The following is a 17,639-nucleotide window of genomic DNA, read 5'->3' on the forward strand; positions in this document are numbered from 1 at the left end:
TCGAGTCATTTGGGAGTCATTATAACACGGGGCAGAAAACAACCTAAAGCTCCTTGGGAGGCATCACAAGTTCTGGAATTTATACTGGCCATTCTCGGGCCTTGGGTAGTTCCCTCCCGGGCCCCCTACCCACCATGTGGGTAGCCCTCTGTTCCCAGGAAAGATCCCAAACCCCAAATCCTCCCTGGAACAGGGAAGTCACATACATGGTAAAGCAGTTCGGGTATAAGGAAAGACTGTGAGAACCCCGGACCACCAGCCCCACAAACAAGGGCGGCAGCATTCAGCTTCCACCTCAAGTTGATAAGGCAGCAGGAAGAGTTAGTTTTTAATAATAGTGGAGGGGCGCCTGGGTGGCTCAGATGGTTAAGCATCTGCCTTCGGCTCAGGTCTTGATTCCAGGGTCTTGGGATCGAGCCCCATGTCCGGCTCCTGGCTCAGGGGGGAGCCTGCTTCTCCCTCTGCCTCTCCCCTGCTCATGCTCTCTCTCTCTCTCTCTCTCTCTCTCTCTCTCTCTATCTCTGTGTCTCAAATGAATAAATAAAATCTTTAAAAAAAAATAATAGTGGACTGCGTTCAGCCACTGTGAACTTTAGCTTCAGATAGTTCTGGTCTTCATCTCCTTCCCTCTTTCTGGGCCTCAAACTCCCCCTACTTTGCTGTGCAAAGCAATTCAGTTCCAGTAGCCTCAGGGTCCCCATCCAGGCTGGGCTCACAGCATCTCCTCTTTCCCATCAAAATCGCTTAACAAGACTCATCAAGGTGTCTTCCCAAATGAAAGAACCCCCTACTTACAAGGCAGAGGAGAATGTCTCAGCTTTTTAGAAATAGCACCTTTGTTTTTCCTGCTGTAGTCTCACTTGAAAGATGAAGAAACTGAGGAGCGCCTGGGTGGCTCAGTCAGTTGAGCCCCTGCCTTGGGCTCAGGTTGTGATCTTGGGGTCCTGTGATGGAGCCCCAAGGTGGGCTCTCTGCTCAGCATGGAGTTTGCTTCTCCCTCTCCCTCTCTCTCAAATAAATAAATAAAAATCTAAAAAAAAAAAAAGATAAAAGATGAAGAAACTGAGACCCAGAGAAGTTAAATAACTTGCCCTGATCAAAAAGGACTTAAAGAGTGAAACTGGACATTGAGGCCGGACTCCAAAGTCCATGAAGGTGGCTTGTCCATTTCCATATCCCCAGAACTTAGAAACCATCAGGGCTCAGTTAATGCATGTTGTCACTGAATAGAACAAAAGGATGGGTTTGTAGGAGGAAGGCATCCTAGGCCTGTGAGGGAAACTGGAGAGGAGAAAAGGACAAATTGTTTAAGGAGTTGGTGGAGGGCAGTGAAATGAGAAGCGGAGGGGCCCCTCCCTCTGCCTCGGGCTGTGAGCTGGCCCCTCAGGGCTTCTCGCTTCCTGCCCGGCCTTCCTGGGAGACTGGTGCTCCCGGGCAAAAAAACCACTGCCATCAGCCATCAGCCATCAAGGCCTGGCAGCCTGAGGAAGCTCAGGGCCTATCCTGGAGGACACTTTCAATCAACTTTGGTTCAATTTATTCCCTCTAAATGATTCTGAAATGTAAATAAAATTAAATTAATGCTACTGTATTTGTCTCTGTTTGGGGCTGTAATGGGCTGCAGTAATGCCGCCCCTGAGATCCGTTGTAGAGACAGAGGCCCAGAAAATAGCAGTGTGGCCAGCTTGGTGCCCCCTCACCCACACTCCCCACCTCCTGCTCTGGAAGGACAGGCTGCACTGCGCAGATTTCATCTAGATGGTGGGGAGGTGGGGTGGAGAATCCCGTCACTTTCACTCTTTCTTCTTCCACCTCAGACCAAGCCAACCTGGACCACCTAATTGCTGTCCACAGATGGCCCCTTTGCCACTTCCCCCTCACTCTCAAGTTTTTGGAGCTGCAGAACAGGGCAGAATGGCTTTTTCTTTTGCCCACCGAGCCAAGAGCCGCATAAGGCTCCCTCACCAGGACTTGATCCCTGGGTCCACTCACCCTTCCACAGAAAGGGCTCCATTGCCCCAGAGCAGGGTTTTCAACCTCAACATTGTTATCACTCTGGGCTGGATAATTCTTTGTTGTGGGGGCCTGCATTGTAGGATGGTTAATAGCATCCCTGGTGTCCACCACCAGATGCTAGTAGCACCCACGCCCCCTGTTGTGTTAACCAGAAATGTCACTAGACATTTCTGTCCTCAAATGTCCCCAGTGGTCCCCAGAAGACCATCTGCAGCTGGGAAGCTCGGCCATAGAGGAAGGGAGTGGGGGACCAGAGAAAGGGGGAAGTCTGAGGGAGGAGTGGATTTCCAAGTCCCCTGACACACATGTGTCTTTCACTCTCTGCCAGTCTCACCTACCCTACCTCCCAATATAGTTTTTTTTTTTAATTTTATTTATTTATTTGACAGAGAGAGAGCGTGCGAGAGAGCACAAGCAGGGGGAGCAGCAGAGGGAGAGGGAAAGCAGGCTCCCCACTGAGCAGGACCCTGGGATCATGACCTGAGCTGAAGGCAGATGCTTAACCAACTGACCCACCCAGGCGCCCCCCCATATAGTTTCTTAAAACATATTAACGTTGTTCTAACATAAGTAATGAATGACCATCCAACCTTTGCACTAAACACCAGGAACCCTGACCTCTTTCATCCAGAAGCCTTCCTCTCCCACTCTAGTACCCCAGTTTACCCAGCCCAGCAAGAAACCAAGAAAGAGGTTTTCCTTTAGAATTTCTCCATTGGTAAAGACGCCCCCCCCCCCGCCCCAAGTGAAGAGTTTGAAATAGATTGGGATTCTCCAAGGACGGACAAATTTCTTGCCAAGAGAAGATTCCCCAAAGAAGGAAATTCCAAATAGGAGGCAATTTTCCAATAGAACTAGGCCCCCAGCACTTCTTACAGACTGGGCTAATAGAATTCCTTACTATCTTCCTAGTACTCAATGGCCATAGCCCCCAGGTAGGGTGGGGGCTGGGCCAAGGCTCTCCCAGGGCGCTGCCCTCTGGGGCCTGAGTCTGGAGAAAGCCTGGAAGGGAGAGGAGATTTATCTTTCAGCAGTCAGAGGTTCTGTTAGCAAAGGCAATAGTAATGAATTTGCCCTGGGAGAGGGGGTGGGGGGCACGTCCCCCCTCTAATGTGGCCTTCCACCTCTCCCTTCAGCTATTTCAATTTACAGAACCGAACTGTGGGGAAACAATCCGGGATTTTAACTCTATGTATAAATCTCTTAAAGCTTTTATGTGGTCCTGAAGAAGGTCTTGCCAGAGCATTCCAGCTTACACAGGAAAAAAAAAAAATCAAAGAAAATTATTTGCAATCACAGGACAAAGTCCAAGAGCCTGAGAGGCTCCCCACCCCCCTACTAGATTTCATGATCATAAAAAGAATTAAAATCGCACCTCCTATCCTTGGATTTCATCATAATCTGTTTTGTGTATATGTGTCTGCTATATTTCTATCTCTTGCCAAAATCTGTTCCTGGCAGAATTTCTGATTTCTGGAGTCCAGAAGTGCATTCATCATCTGGAGGATGTCCATCCACCAGCTTTATGTTCATTGGATGTTTATTTGACTCATGGCTGTTAGGTTCACCAACTTTTCAAAATGTGCTGATCTGGACCCAGATGCATTTGTGCCAAGTCTTTGGGCTGATTTGATTTTTTTCTGCTAATTCCACCATGCTAGGAGACCCTAATGCAGAGGATAAAGAATCCATTGACAAGACAGAAGGGTGAGCACCTCATTCATCTTTGCACTGGTCCCTCAGCATGGCAGTGACTTCCAAGTATAGCTTCTGCCCCTTCTAGGTGTATAGAAGAGCCGCCTTAATCACTCCATTCTGGTAGACACTGTGCACTGTCGTCTTGGGGACAAGGTAGAAAGCGGTGGGTATACTGTGCAGTGAGAAGGACTAGGGCTGTTCTGACTCCTCTAGCTCCTCTATGGAGTTCCTCTTTGGATCAGACTCACGGCTCCCCTGGGCCTCTGACTGCCTGCTCCCTCTGGCTACAGCCTCCTTAGGCTGTCCCTGCCTTGCAGCTCTGGATGGAGCCTTATCTTTAGGGACCCAGGGGCTGGGCCTGGCATACATGGGAACCTCACCTGTGTCTTCCTATCAAGCTCTGGGAGGTAATTGGAAATAGAGGTGGACTGCAAGGAATCCAGATCACTTTCCAGACCCTTCCTGAAGAGTTGAGGTTAAATCCACTAAAGCCTCTTTCACTCCAAAGCCCATTGAGGACACAGAGGATTAAGGGAGATTCTGCCCACCAGGACACTGCCCTGAACCCTGTCTCCCCTAACCCCAGGCATCCATGTCCCCCCACCTCCTCTCCAACAGCTGCCTGCAGAAGGAGGCATTAGCCCTTTACTGATGGCACAGAACTTAGTTCACAAGGCCAGTTCCCCTTCTCGACTTTGATAGATGATGAGCGATTGGAGCGAGAAGTGTGTGTGGTGTGTGCACGCGTGTATGTACTAAACGGATGAAGGGAGGGGAGGCAGGCAGACACAGAAAGATAGGGCAGGACCAGGAGGTGGAAGGAGAGGCCCACATACAAAAGTTGATTGAGGAACAAAGACAGAGAGGATTTGGAAGGAGAGGAGAATCAAAATGGGGCCGACAAAGACCCTGAGTTGATCCAGAGGAGCCAGAGGAGCTGAGTTTGTTACCTCCCTGTGCTTTAGTTTCCTCATCCATAAAATGGGAGCAATACTAGTACGGCTGCCTTATGGTGTTATTGTGAGGATCAAATGAATGAATATACCTAAAGTGCTTAGAGTGGAGCCTGGCTGTTTTATACAACATTGGCTGTATGAAGTAGGACATAAGGCTGAACAGATGGTTCAGATTCAGTGCTGGAGGGACTTGAATGCTAGGCTAGAGTTTTGTTCTGAAATAAATGGGGAGCCATGGATGATGTTAGAGAAAGAGCATGGCATTGGCTTTTAAAGGATTATTAAGTACAGGGTCGAATCTTAAGTTCTTTCCCATCGTTTGCATATTTGTGAAAATGAGTTTCAAATAATTCCATGGGAACAGGTTTGATAGCAGAGAAGAAAAGAAGGCATAAAGGTTTGGGACAATTTGGCCTAGGGACAATTAGCGCGGATGTGAGAACTGATGCAGACTCCAAGCAACCAGGCCAGGCATTTTATCCCAAGCACTTTTCTGTAATTGAGCCTGGGCTGGGAGCCAAATAGAGAATGGTACACACCCAAGTTGTACTGTGTGTGTGGGTGTGTGGGTGTGGGTGCATAGGCACGTGGGTTGGGGACCAAGGCTCAAATGCACAAGTCGGAAGACACAGTGGAATCTCCATAGCATTGTCGGGGTGAGGAGATGAAGGGCCACGGTTACAAAAACATAATCTGGGGCGCCTGGGTGGCTCAGTTGGTTAAGCGACTGCCTTCAGCTCAGGTCATGATCCTGGAGTCCCGGGATCGAGTCCCGCATCGGGCTCCTTGCTCAGCGGGGAGTCTGCTTCTCCCTCTGACCCTCTTCCCTCTCGTGCTCTCTGTCTCTCATTCTCTCTCTCTCAAATAAATAAATAAAATCTTTAAAAAAAAAAAAAACATAATCTGGCCCCATGCTGCCCAGATTCAACCCCTGGCTTCTGGATTTGTAACCCTGACTAAGTGAATAAAGCACTCTGAGCTTCAGTGTCCTCATCTGCAAAGTGGGTATGATGATCATACCTCCCCTGGGGCTGTTTTGAAGAAGAAATGAATTAAGGGGCACCTGGGTGACTCAGTCATTGAACTTCTGACTCTTGATTTCGGCTCAGATCATGATCTCAGGGCCATGAAATGGAGCCCCGCAACGGACTCCACACTGGGTGTGGAGTCTGCTTAAGATTCTCTTCTCGGGCGCCTGGGTGGCTCAGTCGTTAGGCGTCTGCCTTCGGCTCGGGTCATGATCCCAGGGTCCTGGGATCGAGCCCCACATGGGGCTCCCCGCTCCGTGGGAAGCCTGCCTCTCCCTCTCCCACTCCCCCTGCTTGTGTTCCCTCTCTCCTACCTCTCTCTCTGCCAATAAATAAATAAAATCTTAAAAAAAAAAATTCTCTCTCTCTCCCTGTGCCTCTCCCCCCACCACCCATGTGCGAGCTCTCTCACTTTCTAAATAAATAAATAAATAAATAAATAAATAAATAAATAAATGAGTTAGTACACTTAAAATGCTTAGAATAGTACCCACCAATAGAATAAGTCCTTGGTCTGACATGGTTCATATTATTACATTATTATTTGCTTATTCTTAGTAGTATCACACCATTATTATTAGTTATAAGACACTGAATTGAGAATGCGGGCACCTTGATCTCATCTTGGACTCTGAGACTCCTCCTCAGGTCCCACACTCCTGAGGAGCTGGATACCCAATCCTCCATTACTCCCCAAACTGCCCCTCTTCCTTTCACAGGGATGGTCTCCTGGGGCCAAGGTAGTTTACTATGGCCCTATCCATTAGCCCCTGGGATCAGATCAGGATGGCACCTGCCCTGTGCTTCAACAGTTGGAGGCTCTGCCTAGGCATTTGAAATTGGGAGAGAGAGGGGAACCTGGGTGGCTCAGTCCATTAAGCAGCCGACTCTTGATTTTGGCTCAGGTCATGATCTCAGGGTCCTGGGATGGAGCCCCTGGCTCCACACTCAGTGGGGAGTCTGCCTGGGGATTCTCTCTCAGGGATTCTGCCCTGCGTCCTGCTCTAGCACTTGCTTGGGTGCACACTCTTGCATTCTCTCTCTAATAAATAAATCTTAAAAAAAAAAAAAAAGAAATTGGGGGAGAGAAAGAGAATTCCAGAGAGTCTGAGTCAGATCTGACTTGAGACTGGTCCTATAATCTAAGCTCATGTGGGGCACAGACCTTGCATGTTGGGGTCCAGCTGTGATGGTACCTGCAGATTTCATAAGACACTCCTCTGTCTTTATAATAATAAATTTCCCCTTCCTTAAATTAGTTTTTGTTGCTTGCAACCAGAGTACTATAAACACAGGCTTATATACGTATATAATCTTATTCTCTGTGTATGTGTGAACTTGTGTATATGTCCCCCCCCACACACAAACACACACTTTCCCACTTCAGTCACCCGTCATTAATCAAGGTCAAGCAGGTACTGTGGCCAAAAAAAAAAACAGCTTATGGCAGGCAAGGTCCTCATCTCTTGCAGCTGCTTCCTCCCACTTGGGCTCCAGTCCTAATGGCTTCCTGAAGTTCCATAAATACAGCTCACGCAGCCACGCCCCCATGCCTTTACACATGTGGTGTCCTCTACCAGGATGTCTTCCCTTTTGGTTGACTTCTCCTCCATTTTGAGATTCAGCTCAGCATCACTTCCTCCACAAAGCCTCCCCTGGCCCTATCCCTTCCACCCAGTCTGCACTCCACCTCCTCTTCTATTTGGCACTCCTCCTCCATGCTTCGATTATAATTCCACCAACTGAGCACTGGCAACCGTGTCTGTTTACCTTTCTGACTTCCATGGACTGCGAGTCCCTGAGGATAACGACTGCATCTTCTATTTCTATATCTCCAGTGCCAAGTGAAGGGGATGCTCAGGCCTGACCTGAATGTAGACACTGGGGTGGGGTATGTAGGCAGATTTTATGAGTATTTACTATGCATGCTAGGCTCTTTTTGTATGTTATCCTCCTTAATTTTTCTCAGAGCAGGCTTCAAGGCACGCATCATTATCTCCATTGTTTAGATCAGGAAACTGAGGCTTAGAGGATATACTAGTTAGGAATAGGTTCTGTTGCAAGGAAGAAAGACCCCCAGGAGAGTTTACTTCTTTCTTATGTGCAAGTCCAGAGGTGAGCTGTCCAGGCTGGTAGGGCAGCTCTGCTGCATCAAATCCTCAGGGCTTCCTGCTCTACCTTTCCTAGAGTCTAGCCCTTGGTATCATGGTGTAAGATGATGGCTAGAGCTCCAGCCATCACATCTTTGTTCCAGGTAGAAGATAGGTGACAGAAGAATGAAGAAGAGGGCAAAGGATGCCTGATTGTGAAGGAAGCTTCCCCAGACTACCCCGTGACATTTCTGCTTATATCCAGAACTTAGTCACATGGCCACCTCGGTACAAGGGAGGCTGGGAAATGTTTTCTGGGTGGCCATGTACTGAGCTAAAATTTGGAGGTTCTATTACTGTAGAAGAAGAAAGGCAACACTAGCAGTCTCTGAAGCAGGAAGGTTAAGTAATCTACCCAACGTCACATAGTAGAGAAATTGCCAGAGCTGAAACTCAAGCTCATCTCCATAAACACGGGAGCCAGTGTTTCTTTCGTTAGGTCATGCTGTTTCCTACAATCAGGAGCACAGGGCAAGGTGTTTGCAAATTTTAAAGAAGGAGTGAAGCATGGTGGGGGTTGGTGATAAGGAGAGTTCTGAGGTCAAGATCAACACAAGTGTGTACATTAAAACACAAGTTCTGGGTCGTCCTCCCAGGGATGGACAACCTCCACGTGAGGGGCTGGCAAATACCTGGGATACCACTGGCCAGAGCGTGTTCTCAGAGAAGGAGGTTGAGCCTAGGTTCCTGGAAAGACTGGGGGGGGGTGGTGGGCAGTCACTTCCTGGGTGATAGCCCCAAGGGCCAAGAGTCTTCTAGCCTGAGCTCAGACAGGCACCAGGGAGGACCCAGGAGAGGCAAGATTTCCTCAAGACAGTCTCAAGCACCCCATCACCCCACCTCCCCACCGGTGGCCTAGGGCTGGGTCGTGGAGAGAGATTACCAGCTACTAATAGGAAATTGCTGGATTTCACTCCTACTTTGAAGTCTCAATCACTTCTCAGTAAAGGTTTGCAGGTTTAAGCCCTCTGGGATTGGATTTTGTTCTGTTCTCCCAGGGGGGACCCTCCAGGCAAGGTGAGGCACTCTGGCACCAGCAGGGATGATGAGCAGGAGGGGTGGAGGGAGGACATGGCTTCAGCCAGTGGAAGCCGCCGTGTTCCCTGCCTCAAGCTGGCGGCCATGTGGACAGTGGGAGCCAGGTGGACAGCCGCTGGATGGTGTCGCTGGGCTCTAGCACTTGCAACCTTGTTCAAGTTCTCGGAACACCCTATCCCTCCAAAAGCATCCATAGCGCTATTTCTAGCCATGAATAGCTAGGGCAAGTCACTTCACATTGCTGAGCCTCAGTATCCTCATCTATGTAATGGGCAAAAATAGTATTTTGAGGTCAGAATAAAGGTTATCTATGGTGGGTATTGACGGGGATGGAGCATGAAAGAGCCTTCTGGAGCACTAATAGAATGCTCTGTATCTGGATCTGGGTGGTTACACAGGAGTACCTTTAGGTAGAGATTCATCAAGCTGTATGCTCACTTAAGGTTGGGGCACTTTATTGCATATAAGTGGTAGCTCAATATAAAAGTAAAGGATCAGAAAAGATGCCCCTCATCCTCAGGTCTAGCCTAAAGGGCAGTTGTGAGTGTTCACAGAGATGCTGAGAGCAAAGCATTTAGCATAGTCTGCCTGGCACTACCACGCTCTCTCATTCCCCAGGTGCACCCAAATGGATCTGTGAGACATAACCTCAAGGAAAGCGGTTTCCCTGAGCCTTTCTGGGGAACAAGACTGGGAGTATGATTAACTATATAAATCAACCAGGAAGACTTCCCGGACTTATGCAACCTGAGACATCCTAGGTTTAGACAGGAGGGGTACCCTCCTGCCCATTTGGGAGTTAGCTGAGTCACAGAGCGGGGAAGTCACTTGCCCAGGGTGGCCAGTATGGAGGAGGCCCAGGAAGGACTAGCACCCAGGTCCCTGACTCACAGTCCAGTGCTCATGCCAGCGCTGGAATCGCCCAGATGGCCCGATCGTCAGGCCTGGCTCCCCCTTGCCCCCCTGTGGCCAGCCTGGGAACACTCGTGTTGTGACGCTGCCAAGACTGTGCACAGATAGGCGAGGCAGCAGCCCTCCTCCCTGGAACCCTCTGCACTCCTGACAGCTCAGCCATGAGTCATCCCAAAGGATGAATGAGCAAGAGAACATTCCCCACCTCCTTGAGGTGGGGGCAGGAATCCCTGACCGGCTTCCCTGCCTTCCTGCATATTCTTTGCAAACCTGCTTGCAGGGCTCCCGGGGTTATAGAGGGACAGAGCGGGCAGCTTCACCTCCCAGGTGCCCTGGCGGACCTCTTGGGCCAGCCAGCAGTATGCCCAGCCCCCCAGAGCCCCCATATTTAACGCGTCCCGGTGAGAGCTCCATCCATTGCCCATATGGTTCCCCTGTGGTTCCCCTGCTCCCGATGCCTCTTCCTCTGCTCCACAGTCCCCTTCTCCCTGCTTCCTGACATGTACTCTCTAACCCAACCTTATTATCTGCTGGGCCAAGAAACCCTTCCTGGCTGAGGTGAGAGCCTGCCAGGGACACCCACCAACCCTGTGGTCCCACCCAGCCAGTTTCTCCATTCCAAGAAATCCCAGCCGGTAGCCAGTCTAAAACAAGGCTTAAAAGCAATTTTCATGTGAATGCCTGCGCCTATTTGTCTGCTCTTCCATTCAGTCATTCCATAAGCATTTATTGAGCGCCAACAGTATGCTAGGTATTATGCTGGATCCTGAGAACACAGAGACACAAAGCATGACCCAAGGTTCCTAATTTGGCATTCAAAAATGTTCCTTTCCACTCTTCTCCCTTCCCTTTAAGAGCTCTGATTCTAATTTTTTTTCTGCTTGCAAGCTGCATGACCTTGAGCAGAAAATAAACAAGAAAAAAAATCATTCTTATAAATGCCAAGTACTATGCTAGGTGATTTACATCTGTTATTTAATTCACCTGACAACCCTATGAGGTAAATATTATTATTCCTATTTTTCCAAGTGAGAAAATGGAGGCTCAGATACTTAAATAAACTGGTCCAAGACCACACAGTTAGCTGTTGGCAGAGCCAACATTTGAACCCAGGTCGCTCAGCCTGCCCAGATCTCTGTTTCCTCATCTTTGAAATAGTATCTCTGCCCTAAAATCCATGCTAGACATACCCAAGCAGGTTTTAAGAACCTCTTCTGTTTCTCTTGCCCCTAGGTAATGGGTACGGACCTTGGCCAGGGTCTCTGCTGTGCCAGGGGCGGTGTAGTTGGAGGCTTATGGGTTCTGACCAGGGGGTCCCGAGGCTGCCCTCCCCTCCCACACACACACCCACAGTGCAGAGCTCCGATAATCTCATCCCAGCGTGGCACAGCTCAGTGGGAAGAAATGGAAAGTGGTATGTTGTTGCTTATTTTAAAAGTCAAGTGTGTGTCTCAAAATAATGTTAATGGACTCATCAAAAGACAAGCACAAGAGTGTTTGGAGCAGCTTCATTCATAATAGCCAACAACTGAAAACAACATAAATATCCACCAATGTGAAGTTAAATAAATTATGATTATGTATATATTATGTATATTTACATGTACCCAATAAAATACTACTCGGTAATGAAAAAGAATTCCTGTAACCACATGCAGCAACAGGGCTGTATCTCACAGATACAATGTTGAGTGAAAGAAGCCAGGTAAAAAAACATCACATACTGTATGATTCAACTTATATAAAGTTCAATAGGAGGCAAAATTAACTTTTGGCAGTAGAAATCACAGTAGCGGTTACCTCTGGATGGGGTGTTGGCTGGGAGGGGGCATATACTTCTTGAGGTGCTGGAAATGTGGAAATAGTCTATATTTTGATGTAGGTGGTGGTTACATGAGTGTATACATACGTAAAGATTCATTGAGCTGTGCGCTTAAGATTCATGCACTTCACTGCATAGATGTTATATCTCAATTTAAATAAATCATTTTAATGTTTACCCATCCCTCCCCCAAATTCCTTCAGAGCGCGCTGCTCCTGATGGCCACCTGAAGCAGAATGAATAAATGGAAGCTTTGCCTAAGGGAGGGGTGGGGTGGGGGCCACCTCAGCAGTTGGGGAGAATCCAGAGCTCTGGATTCTGGACCCACTGTTCTGTCTCCTGCCTGTTACTCTAGGAGCAGGGGGGGCACCTCCTTCCCTTAGCCATCCCCCAAATCACCTTGAAGGAACGTTATCCCTGGTTTGTGGAGTTGTACCCTGACACGCCATGCAAAACAAACGGCATCAATAACTGGCAGATCCCAATAAAGATCCGCCATATTCCGTTAAATAAGAGACAGTGTTCGAAGCCCTTGCAGGCGCTTCACCTCATCCAAATCTCCAGGGTTTATTGGATTTTACTGCTGAGGAAAGAATCAAGCTGCTTGTGGAAGGTCTCTCGGTGAGTTAGAGGGGAGTTGGCTTGAAGCCCAGAGTCTTCTGTCCCATTGAGGGCGACCGATGGCCAGAGTAGGATGCGGGAGTCTGGGGGAACTTGCTCCAGGGGGTCTCTCAGAGAGGGGTGGGCTGTGGCCCTTCAGCGTGGGAAAGTGAGTGTGAGAAGGAGGAGTATGTGGGGACTGGGCTGGTGCGGGGGAGTCCTTGGACAGCTCTGACTTTCTTTTCATCCCAACCCTAGGGAGAAGAGAGCTGGAAACTTTTCTGTCTTGGTGACACCCCCTACCCCTTCCCCGCTCCCCCCTCCCAGGCCTCTGCCTGCTACCCCTGGTGGTTCTGAACACTTTCAGTTTAATTTGTGATATGGTTTTTGCTTTCAGAGGTTTTACCTGTTGCCTGTGGCTGAGAGTAGAAGCTAGGGCAGGAGAGACCAGGGTTGGTAGGCAGCCCTGGGCAGAGAAGAGGGCCCGGGAGGGTGGGGCTGCTCACACTGGTGCGGGGCATTTGGGGGGGGGTGGCGGTGGCTGTCTGATTCCATTCACCAGGAAACAATCCCTGTGGTTTATCTGCTGCATGGGAGAAAGGGTGCATAGACACAAAAGCTGCCCTCCAGCCAGCCGGGAAGGACAGAGAAACAGCTCAGCCTTTCTTTCTAGAAAGTTCTCTCTGCTGTCTAACTTTCATCCTTCCTATTAGAGTTCATTCTCCACCCTTTTCTTCTGTCTTCTGTGGAAACGGAGAGGCCGAAGGAAGTCAGGGAGCAGACACTCCCTCCAAACCCCACTTCCTTGCCTGCTCCCTGAGCTCCTGAGAAATCTCTCTGAGACCCTCTCTCACTTAGGGAAGATCACCTGCTTGCTGTCTGCATCAGCCCCTCTGGGTCTGAGATGGCACCAGGTGACTGGTGGCGGGCCCAGGGTCCGGACATCCCAGGAGGAGGGGCTGACAGCGGCAAGTTGCTCCAACCAAACCTACACATTCCACACTCCAGGGCTTCCGGGCCATCCATTTAATTATCAGATATTTCCCAGTTAGTTTTAATCTTATTTTTAATGAATAGATCCCCAAATCCCATAGCCACAAACACGTTCCACTCCTAATCCCAACCACCTAGTTCTGAGACAACCTACTTCATCTGTTTCTTGAGCTTCCTTCTGAAGATATGTATAGACCCATAAATCCACATATGTTCTATTTTCCTATGCTTTACACAAACATACACAGTCTTGAACTTTTCATAGGGTATCTTGGAGGTGGTTCCACATGAATACCTAAGTTTTCCTCATTTGTATACAGCCACGTAGCATTCCCTTGTATGGATTGTAACATATATCCAAAGCAACCTACTTAGCATCAGGTACCATGTTAGGCAGTGCCTTCTAAGAGTGAACAAGTCAATCAAAAGTTTCCTGCCCTCATGGGGTTTACAGTCATGGTGAGTTGAAGATAAGAACATAGGCAAGTACCTTTGTCGAGTAAGAAGTTTTGTAATGGGGGAACTATGTTCTGAAATAGAAAGCCAAGGGAGTGGCAGAAAAGGCTATGGAAGAAGCCATGTCTATAATGAGGCCAAATGGGCATTAGCCAGATGGGATGCAAGTAGGGAGGGAAGATAATTTTAAGCTGAGGGGACTGTGTCTGGGGAAAGACATTCTGGGCACTTTGTGATTCAATATGGGTGTGGGGTGGGTGAGGTCAGAAAGGGGGCTTGCCTGGCAGCCCTGGAGGAACAAAGGGCTTTGGATTTGGGGGCACCTGGATGGCTCAGTCAGTTAAGCATCTACCTTCAGCTCAGGTCATGATCCCGGAGTCTTGGGATTGAGCCCCGCATTGGGCTCCCTGCCCCTCACCCCACTTGTGCTCTCTCTCAAATAAGAAAGTAAAATCTTTAAAAGAGAAAAAAAAAAAAAGGACTTTGGACTTGACCTGTGGCGTGGGGAGCATGGAAGGGACTCAAGCGGGACTGACGTGATCGCGCCTGTGTTTTGGAAAGATCCCGGTGGCTGCTGTGTGGAGGGAGGATGGACAGGATGAGGGACTACAGGAAAAGCAGGGAGGCCATGCTCCAGGCCTGAGGTCTCACATGCTCACTGGCTCAGCCTGAGCAGCCCGCCCCCACCCTGCCGCCATGTGGACGTGGGGCAGTCAAAGCCTTTTCTGGCCACATTCCCTCACCTCCAAAATGCAGGGAGGGCCAGTGGATTAGACGACATCCCCCCCCGCCCCTCCCCACACCTTTTCCTACCTGGATACTTTGATGCAGACTGGGTGCCCCCTCTCTCTCCCGACTTGGCCATCCCTCATCCCTTTGCAAGCATGTCAGTGCTTGGAGCCTGGAAATCACTCAGCTGGTTCCTACTCCCTCTCCCTCCTCCACACTTGCAGGCAGCCTCCCATTCTCCAGGGAACCACTCACTCTCTCCTGGCTGGTTAGTCAGCCATTTCTGGGGGTACCAGTTCTATGTGGATCTCTCTGGTTCTAAGCCCAAGGACGCCCAAACTTAGTACCTCCCTTCTTCTGGGGGTGCTCCCTTCCTCTCCCCTCTAGACTCCCTATTCTCCATTGGACCCAGTTGGTCCTTTCTCAACAAGCCCGCCTCCCCCACCCCTCTGGAGAGAACTTGCCGTGGACTCATTATTTGCTTCCCTCCAGATCCATTTTCTGCCCTTCTCCACTTTGCTTTGTACCCCAGAAAGCAGACCTCATCTTTTGGTCTCTGTTCTCTGGCTTCTAGGTGGGCTGGGCCGACGGAGGCCCGAGTAGTGGAACTGAGAGCAACGGGAGAGAAAGGCCAGGGTACTTAGCGCCACCCACCCTCCCTTTTCCAGGCTGCAGTTTGGGCCCGGGCTGCATCTCTCCACCGAGGCCACAGGCTGTAGTTTCTGTTGGGTGGGCTGCCGGCTCCCACAGCTACAGCTCTTGCCAGGCCCCTCCCTTGCTCCCTCCCGTCCCCCCTCCCTTTCCTCCACCAGCCCTGGGTGCTTCATCATCTCTTACTCATTTCTTTAAAGCTGCCCACACCTCTGTAAATAGTTCCTTCATTTATGCCTTCAGTTAAGCCTTTGAGTGTGCCCAGTGTTTCCTGTCAGGACTGATGGGTGCCCTCCTCAAGCTCCCCCACCCATCACTTCCCTCCGTCCTCCTGCTGGGGTGAGGAAGTTTGCATGTCTGCCCTTGGGCACTGGACGTTCTTCCTTTAGATACTGGACAAGTTGCTTATGCTCTCAGGTTTCCAGACAAATGGGAATAACATCAGACTTCTTTTCTAGGGTGGCAGTAGGATTCAGTGTGTGCCCACGAGTCATGTGTCTAGCAGAGTGCCTGGTGAATTATAGAATTTGGGTGAATGTTAGGTTCTTTCCCCTCTGGACAGTGGCTTCCTCTCCACACCTGCTTACCCCTGACCCCGGGTAGTGGGGGAGCATTCCCTCTGACGGGTGTCTGGGCCCAGGAGAGAATCAGGGGCTGAAGGGAGCACTCCTGATCAAAAATCCTGTCCCCAAAACCGTAAGAGTGAGTTGGTTAGCTTCTGTTCCCTTTCCCTGGGCCCACACTGTCCACCATCAGCATAGCCCGGCCAGGCACTGCTTTCACTCCATTAGCCTTCAGGAATAAAAAGAACGATTTCTTAAGTCAAGAATAATTATTTCAACCAGCTTTCCTTCTCAGCTCACTGCTGCGCCGACTGGGCTGCGTGTGCTGGCTGACAAATTAATTTCTATTATTTATACTGGGCCAGAGAGGAGCCACATGCCTTGGGAATCGGAGGGAGGAGAGAGGGGTGCTGCAGGGAGAGGTGGGAGATGGAGATGGAGAGACAGGGACAGGCAAGAAGGAAGAGAGGTGTACAGGGGAGGTCAGAAACAAAGAAGCCGGTGGTTGGATGGAAAGAAGCCAGAGGGAAGGCAGGCTGGGTGGGCTCCAGGCTTGAGGGCCGGCCTGGAGGCTGGGTCAGGGTACAAGAGCCAGCAGGAGTCCGCCCCTCCAGGAGATCTGCCAGGGAGCCAGCCTCCCTGCCCTCCCCATCCGGGACATGCCCTGGCATATCATCTAGCACTCAGGGTGAATGCTCTTCATGACCCATCAAAATGCACAGAAATGTCTCCGTCTTCCCCAGCCTCCCAGGATCCTGCCAGCACCATGCCTCCTCCCTGAGAGACTAAGAATGTCTCACTGAGCTTATCCCGCCCAAATCAGAACCACTGGAGGCTTTGAGGACATGTGCCCCTATCTGCCCCTCCTGTGCCCCAACCCCCTCCCTGTTCTCCTTCTTTTCCGTTTTTTCTTCCTTCTTCCTTCCCCTTCCCCTCCTGGGATAGAGGGGGAACTGTCATGGTAAGTGCCTTCCCCTGGGGGAGGTGGGGGGCACAGGATGCAGACACCCCTCCCTCTCTGCAGAGACTCAGGACCTCTCCCTCCCAAGTCAGGGAGAGTGGGTCAGCGTCTGCCTCTCCATCCCCACTTCCTGGCAGGATGCAAAGCCAGAGTTTTCTTGGCTATCCTATCTTAGCCCTGCTTCTTTTTAAATGATACACATTACACATTTATTTACTTACTTTCTTTCATTGGGGGGGGGAACATTTAGGGTGGAGCTCAAAGATATACACATACCCTCGGAACCATCAGTCACTTAGATCTCCATAGAAGACAGTTCCAGGGACGCGTGGGGGGCTTAGTCGGTGTAGCATCTGCTTTCAGCTCAGGTCACGATCCTGGGGTCCTGAGATCGAGTCCCGCATCGGGCTCCCTGCTCAGTGGGGAGTCTGCTTCTCCCTCTCCCTCTGCCCCTTGTCCCTTCCCCCTGCTTGTGCTCTCTCACTCAAGCTCGCTCTCTCTCAAATAAATAAGGAAAATCTTAAAAAAAAAAAAACAACAGTCCCAGCACCCCAGGGACCCCCTCTTGCCACAGTCCCAGTCTATGCCCACCCACCCCCTGCCACCTCGAGGTAACCATTACTCTGATCTCTACCACCACAGATTAGGTTTGCTTGTTAGTGAACTTTGTATGAATAGAACCATGCAGAACATACCCTTTTGTATCTGGCTTCTTTTGCTGGACATTATGTCTGAGATTCACCCCAGTTGCTGTTTGTAGCAGTTTTCATTGTTACTGAGTACTCCATTGTATGACAGTTCATGCAACCATTCTTCTCTCTCTCTCTCTTTAAGATTTATTTATTTATTTGAGAGAGAGAGGCAACGCAAGTGGGAAGGGCAGAGGGAGAGGGAGAATCTTAAGGAGACTCCCCACTGAGAGGAGTCCGAGGCTGTGGGGCTTGAACTCACGACCCCGAGACCATGACCTGAACCGAAACCAAGAGTCAGATGCTTAACCAACTGCACCACCCAGGCAACCCTCAACCATTCTTCTCTTGATAGATATCTGAGTTGTTTTAGTTTT

The sequence above is a fragment of the Callorhinus ursinus genome, unplaced genomic scaffold (assembly GCF_003265705.2).
Source record: "Callorhinus ursinus isolate GAN/ISIS: 27379988/994484 unplaced genomic scaffold, GSC_fseal_2.0 scaffold59, whole genome shotgun sequence".
Classification (NCBI taxonomy): Eukaryota; Metazoa; Chordata; class Mammalia; order Carnivora; family Otariidae; genus Callorhinus; species Callorhinus ursinus.